The 8,194-nt window shown below is 35.5% G+C and overlaps 1 long non-coding RNA gene across 1 annotated transcript; it reads right to left on the bottom strand.

Moving 5' to 3' along the window:
• Positions 1-200: 200 nt before the first annotated feature.
• LOC139148922 (uncharacterized) lies at positions 201-7,006 on the bottom strand. Its single transcript, XR_011556036.1, has 3 exons — positions 6,958-7,006; positions 3,321-3,383; positions 201-898 (listed from the first exon to the last, which is right to left on the bottom strand). It is a non-coding gene; the product is annotated as an uncharacterized lncRNA (long non-coding RNA).
• Positions 7,007-8,194: the final 1,188 nt, after the last annotated feature.

Genomic DNA, 8,194 nt, shown 5'->3' with positions numbered 1-8,194 from the left:
AAACCTACTAGGCAAATCGACTTTACAATATTGTAGTAACAATAAACGAAATTAACTGTTTTGTACAAACTACTTTGTAAGCAAAATTTATAATTTTTTGAAAGTGGTATGGATATGGTATATTGTATATATATATATATATATATATATATATATATATATATATATATATATATATTCACACTTGTGAATATTGATGCGATATTAGTGAAATACAAGTAGCTTTAATCTGATCATATGCTATTTGGTAAATTGCATATTTAATGAGTTGTATCCCCGATGATACAGAAATCAGTTCTAAAAGAAATAGTGCAAATATTTAAACACTTCTAAGCCATGTGCGCGGCATGTTTTAGCAATGTTGGCATGACTAGCGCAGGCGGATATCATAAAATATTAATTTATTGATACTTAAATCCTGATTTGCCCTCATTTCACAATTTCTGACTACCAATATTTTGCGCAAAGTGTAGATGATACATATTGCCGTCAAACTGTAATACATAGATACTTAAATGATGTTTCGTTTTTTATCAAAGCAATTTATAAAATGCCATAACCATATAATAGAAATAATTGTCATGTGTCTTATACTATCGCTTATCATTTCAACGCAAACCTGTTACTTATTAGACAACCTTTCCCTTTCTAAGAAGAATCCACTTTTGTTGTGTACTGTATCCATAAACGGTTGGCCTTGCGAATTTGCTGAAATGTTCACCCTCCCTATACCCTTTGTCAGAACAATGTAAAGTGTCATTGTATTTCATGTTTTTGTGTCAATGAGAAATGGTGGATAACGATTTACCATCTCAAAACACAAGTTTATAATCTCTTTCAGAATGTCTTCGCCACCCTTCTCAGCATGGTGCTTCGTTGATGATTTAGACTTCATTGTCTGTAAAATAAATATATCATTGTTTGGTCAACGAAAGACAGAAAGAATATTAAGAGATACATATTATATTAACTTTCGTCCTTCAACCCATCCATCCACAAATAAATGCATTTAATGAATAGTGAAGATCACAATTGAGACAACCAGAAAATAACAAAATTCTTGTACGTGACATTTGATCTTTATGACGGCAAGTTCTATCCGTATCGTAAACCGAACGACCAAACAATGTATGTCCATAAGCAGTCTAATCACCCGCCAACTATTATTTAACATGTACCTGATGCAATGAGTAACCAGTGATAAGCGCATCTTTGATATTGCAAAGGTCACTACAGTGCGACGCTAAAAACAAGCGGATAAAACGAACAAATTGAATATGTCAAGACCCACCCATCAGCGAGGAGAAACAATAACAGGAGACGTCATATCACGTGGTTCAACTCCCTTTCAGCAGGAACGAGAAAACTTATATCGACAAGACATTTCTTCAACTTGTTGACAAACACTTTCAAAGGGGTCTAAACTTCACAAGATCTTCATTAGGAACACAATTAAACTGCGTTACAGCTGTATGAAGAATATGGCAAGTATAATCATGTCGCATAATAAGGGCGTAATCACAGGAGGCCAGTGCAAAGATCGGCCGGCTGATTGCAATTTGCAATTGCCGGCGGACAAGTCTGCATGCCCATTGAACGACTTCTGTCAAGTCAAAGGTGCCGTATACAAGCCAAAGGTGTCAACGGGAGTCAACAAAGAGAATGTTTACGTCGGCCTCACCGATAACACCTTGAAGTTGAGCTTCGCTAACCACAACAAGTCATACCACAACAGCAGATACAGAAATTATTCCAGGTTGTCGAAGTTCATTTGAACTTAAAGACAATGACCAAGTCTTTACAGTCTCTTGGTCAATCATTGACAAAGCATCGAGTTACTCTAACATAAGCAAGCGATGTAATCTGTGTATAGCAAAAAGCTGCACATTGTCTATGCGACAAATCTACGATCATATTAAACAAACAACGATCTGACTTTTATTCAAAATGTCGCACCAAAACAAATGCTATACATTGAAAATTAACACCACATTCAAATAGAATGGTACTTCCCAAACATATAAATGAATGTGTAAAGCTAGGAATCCTTTCACTTCTGTCTGAAGATCGCATGATGCATGAAACGTAAGTAACAAATATTATTACTTTGTACTTGAAGTTATATATAATATAATTATACATCGACCATCGAGAACAATAGAATTTGCGTGCGCTAAAAAAGCCGTACGGAACGCCCGTTCCCTAACACGTACGATTTCAAGGCGCTCCATCCCCTGTGGCTGTATCCGCGTTCACTGTTGAACAGTTAGGGACTCATTGGACGAGCGTTCTGTACGTGCGTGTGTAGTGCACACACACTATCCAGTACCAAGAGCGTAGAGATAAATTTTACAACACAGCGCGGAGAATTGTCGTTTTCGTCCACGGTAGAAGCGCGTCCGAGATAGCGTTTCAAACTTGCGCTATAAATCGGAAGAAACATTGTTGACATCGTACGAAACCTGTCATTTCTCTGACAGTTTGATGCCCAATCACGAATATAAGATGTATAATAATAAGGTTATTACGAAAATACCTTAAAGAATGCACTCGGACATTGGCGCCGCGCATATATATATATATATATATATATATATATATATATATATATATATATATATATATATATATATATATATATATATATGTATGTATGTATGTATGTATGTATATATATATATATATATATATATATATATATATATATATATATATATTATATATATATATATATATATATATATATATATATATATATATATATATATATATATATATATATATATATATATATATATATGCGCTATGTTGAATGGATTTCGCCCAATGGATGTTATCGGAAACTAGCGTAATTGTTAACCCCGATGTGCTTGGTTGTTGTGGTGTGTTTAAAACCATTTGTTTCAAAATTCCTTGCTTGGGCAGATTCTGCAGATCCTGATGGCTAGGAGTATTGATTTACGTGACGAGGATTGACAGAATCGGAATGAAGTACTGGCTTACAGGTCCGTTTTAATTTAGATCTAGAGTGGAGAAGACGAACTTCCGATTCAGCCGTGATCATATCTTGACACTGATGGAATTATTGGAGACAGAAGACAATTTGTGCTGCTGCTGAAACTAGGACATGTTAGAGATTTCTCATCATGATGAGAAGATATAGGTCACCAAGGATGTGGCATGGCACAAAACGATAGATAATTGCATCAAGGGCCATCATAGCTCCAACATATTTAGATTTGGAGTATGAAACACATTGTATTCAAAGGAAATACACGTAGTTAATGTTATACACATACTAAATGTTTTGGCTGACTCACCTTCAGTATCTCTCTACTTTTAGTCTTTACATCTTTGTCAGGCTTCGGAGAGAATGGATACCTCTACAGCCGATAATAAAAATGCAAATAAGCTGGTAAAATAATGTTTTTCTTTTCCTCATCGCAAATCTCAGTAAGGTCATATGAGAGCATTTTACATATAGAGCATTTTACATATAAAGTGTTTACAGTATCTTTTTAGTATCTATGCTTATAATAAGGTCGGTATGCCGACTTTCGTCATAAGCAGAACTTTATGTCTTTTCGTGATTTACAAGTTAACAATATGTTCAATCGACTTAACATAGACACCAATGTATTTGCAATAAAATGCAATTGGAAGCTTAGAAGACATATTTTGAATGAATATATATATATACATATATATATATATATATATATATATATATATATATATATATATATACAGATTAACATATTACTTCAAGTACAAAGTACTTTTCACTTGAAGTAATCTGTTTATTTATAACGCTCTGCTTTAGCATCGAGCACTTTAATTTCCCTCGAGGACATCTGTATACTTCGATATATATATATATATATATATATATATATATATATATATATATATATATATATATATATATATATATATAATAATATATATATTATATACATAAACAGATTACTTCAAGTACAGAGTAATGAAATCTATTACCTAAGTTTATGCATCCTGCAATCCTTATTTATTTATTTATTTTTATAACGCTCTTCTTAGCATCGAGCACTGTAATTTTCCACGAGGACACACACACACACACACACACACACACACACATATATATATATATAGTTAATGAGATGAAGTCTATTTAGTGAGATACTTTTAATCTGCAAATATTTATATTTAGTAGGTTGTAACACAACAATTGCTGACCGATAGTACTAATACGGCTAGTTTTCAATCGGGTTCGAACCCACAACATACGGCATCAGTCGCCTGGCGGAGAGGCCACAGAGAGAACCGCTCGGCTAAATCTCCACTCCCAAAAAATGCTGATAAATGCAAAAGTCAAAAATACTTTTACATACCCACCTGGCATATTTATTTTCTTTCTTAAGATATTAGCGGTAATTTACAATTTTACGTTTACAGCTATAGGTGGTAAATGGTGCAAGAATCTTACTGAACAATCATTTGCCATGGTCGTGGTCATGATTGTCAAGTCACCTTTATGCTTAATAGTATGATACACGATATGAAAAGACAAACTTTTACCGCAGTAGCAATTTTTCGAATTCGAAGTGCTCTCGGAATCATTGTAGCTGACATAATGGTAACGGTATTGCATGGACTGAGTTTGTGCTTCCCACGTCAAAATTAGCTGTTCACTTCTTTCTCTATTTCCCATTTGTGTTAGTAATGTTAGCGATCAAACCATCCTCGATTTCATGGTGAAAAGATGTCAAAAATTGTATAACATACGAATAGGATATGACTCTGTGTTATTAGTCTAATCACACAGACAAAAAGAAAAACAGACTAGAAACGGGCATTGTTTAAGGTGTGAAGCGGTTGCATAATCCCTCCATGTATGCCTCGCCTCAGGTAGTTCTCGACTCTGCTTTTCCGACGAGTGCCAAACATACACAGTTTTGTTTCCGGATTTTCGTCAATTTTTAAGCGAAAGTATGTTCGGCAAAGATCATGTTGTTGTTATTGTGTAGTGCTGAATTAGCGTGCTGGTGAAAATGGGAAATGGTTTGAGCTTCTGGGAGGTGAGTTTTATCTTTTTTAAAATTCCTCTCACTTTTTATGAATATATATTAATTGTATAGAACACAAATTTGAAAGCCTTGTATTGATACTGTTAGCTTTTGCCATGGAGCAAAACAGGAAAGGCAACTGCAGTAAAGATCAAAGGGACTTTGGATTAGCTGAGTACGATCTACTTGGAATAATTAAGATTTGTAAATGGGTCGGGGACGGAATGAAGCTGGACCCGATCGACTGCACAACGTCTGGTTCATAGACACTGCATGCGGGTATACGGTAATATTGTTTTCGGATTATAAGTTATTTCGGATTACCCACAAGTCCATTTTTAGAAAGAAATTGTTACAAATATTCTGAGAAGAATTCGTCAAAATGATTTTAAAGTATTTTTACCTATTAGTAGAGAGATTCGATGAAAATAGAAGTCCATAGGGAGTCATTATGTTGCTGTAAAGTGACAAAGTTTCGAATACAAATCCGAAACACATATCACTTCAGTTCCAGACTTAACAGCAGTTGACATCGCAGAGTTGTTTACATTCCGCAATTGTCTGTTTATCTCCAAATTTTCCCTCGTTTTTGCAGTTTTTTAACCGTCGGAATATTTTCTGTGCGAGAAGAGCTCCATGATTCGGTAAAGTATGTTTTAACTACTGAAATGTTGCTGTTTGAAAGTTGTGAATGGCAAAATTTGCGAGGACAGCGTTTAGCTTTGTGTAAATGCTTGTCTATCGTACCGCTTCTGACTCCACCAACCGTTGTTGAGTCCCGGTTTATCGCAAGCGAAAGAAGTGTTAAAAATGTTTTTCTAGTACTTTTCGAGTGTAGACATGTGTAGCATATCCCGAATTTGGTGTTTTCTTTAGGCTAAAACAGTACCGAAATGTTAGAGGTCGTGTACTTGAGCTCCGATGGAGTAGTCAGTTTTTGTATACCCGATTTTCGTCATATTTTGCGTGACAGATAAAGGTCACATTTTTGTTTCACAGGACTGGGGAAGTGTAGACCTGTTTAACTTGTAAATGTTTGCTGTTATCGGATATTTTTCTGTTAGGGAATGTAAACTTAAGATGTCCATACCTAGCACGAGTTTTCTGTAGCGTCTATGGCTAAATGTACACTGTTTTATCGTCTGATGTTTTCCTGTTGGCTTGGGCTAGAAACCAAAATGTGGTCTCCATCGTTACCAGAACATTCACCATGACTGGTATCAAATGCTCAAAATTCTCAGTGTCATTACTCGCAACGTGCCATGCAAGAGCAAAGTGTACATATTCAGAACGTCAGTTTGATCGTTAATGAGATTAAATGTAAATACGAAGTATTGTTGTCGGGGACCGCTTGGCAATTACACTTAACATATTCCAAGATAGATCTCAGAAAGAAACCACAGCAGTTGCCTGTCCCGTTTTTCTCGAAGGTCTATGAGTTTGCTCAATGGTTTACGATCAGTCATATCGTCTTCTACAAGTTTGTCATGGAGAAAGTGCTAATGAAACTGCTGGCGTATTATGTTTTGATTGGTGTGAAGCAGTGTTTCTGCTGTGAGAGTACACAAAGTAAACATGGTTGTTACGTGACAGGCAGCACGATGCCATCTCCGCCTACTTTTCCCATAATATTGTGCAATTATTAACCAAGCACGAAATCTCCCTTAAGTCTGACACCTGTGAAGCTCGTTTTAATATGAAAAGGCCATAGTTTATCGAGACGACCATGAAATCAAAGCGCGTGCCACGTTTCTACTCTGTGTTCCTCTTTGAGTATGGTCTAATGAGTCCAATGTTACACTAAACATTCATTACAGCTCTTCTTTTGATTTGTTTGTTAGTTTCACGGTTATCTATCATCACTGCTACTCTGACGGTAATGAAACTGTAGAGATGAAATATTCATTACCTTTGGACTGGCTTTTGTTCGATCTTCAGATCTTGGAGACTCTGGTGGCTATCGGCATAGTAGAAAAAAGAAAAATCGGTGGAATAAATGTGCAGTTCCAGTAATTACCCATTATGTTACTTTAAAACTTCATTGGTCACACTTTGAAGAGGCGGGTAATGTTTATACGTGGTACAATTTAATCACTTTTCATTTACTTTCGCCCTGTGTCAAGCTCTGAGTATTTACACAATAATGTACCCCTCACCGACCATAGTGAATGAACCGAAACGTTACACAAAAAGCGCATCACGAAGTGCAAAGTTTACTTGAGTCCAATATGGGTCGGGACTAGGTACATTGCTGCTATTATTTCATAATTTAGTTAGGAAAAACATCAGGGGTCACAATACTGGACAACCTGATACATTATGAGAAAAGATTTACGGGGATGAAGTAAAAACAATCACTGATATTGGCAAACTTGTAAAATAATTAAGCATGATGCTGTTTAATTACAGCTAAGCTAACTTTCCAGAAATATGATTTTGTCTATACGTGGTACAATTTTTTATTTTTGTTTGATTTCATTATACATAAACGTGCGAAATATGTAACATTTGAGTATATACTTGTATTCCTGCACATCAGTTTTGTCTCGTCTCAACGTATATTGTAAACATGTCAGTAGCTATGTGGATAAGTAATGAACACTGATGGAAGAACATCAACTTAACAGGCATTCGGCCCTTACATTCCAATTTTTCAACAAATACAAATTGGTCTAGTAGGGATTGTCACACATCCAGTAATTCTACTGTTCTTGAGGTATTTCTACAATTTAGCTTAATGTTTTGACACCTTTCCCCAAAACGTGTACCTAGTTGGTAAAAGTGGCTATTCTAACCATTTGTATCACCCTTAGCCCTTTATACTAGTCAGGTGTTAATGTTAGACATCCTTTTGCAAGAAAATAACTTCTAAACTACAACACAACACAAACCAATTAAACTTCTCACAGTCCCTCCACACATCGTTCTTGGACGCTATTGTTAAAAGGCGTTTATTGCTCTACCGTCAGCGGATGCATACGCTGGCTTGGGGAACCCATCAGTAGCCTTTTGTGACATCTTGCGTGCGGAGTATTTTTATTTATTATAATTTTCTTCGCTCTTCAGATTACTTTTTACCATAGCTAGGATTTCTTATACAACTGTAAAACTGTGTTTATGGAGAGTACTTTCATTTTAGATGTTCG

The sequence above is a fragment of the Ptychodera flava genome, chromosome 2 (genome assembly GCF_041260155.1).
Source record: "Ptychodera flava strain L36383 chromosome 2, AS_Pfla_20210202, whole genome shotgun sequence".
NCBI lineage: Eukaryota > Metazoa > Hemichordata > Enteropneusta > Ptychoderidae > Ptychodera > Ptychodera flava.
The sequence above is the reverse complement of the archived record's forward strand: the minus strand, read 5'-3'. Positions and strand labels throughout refer to the sequence as shown.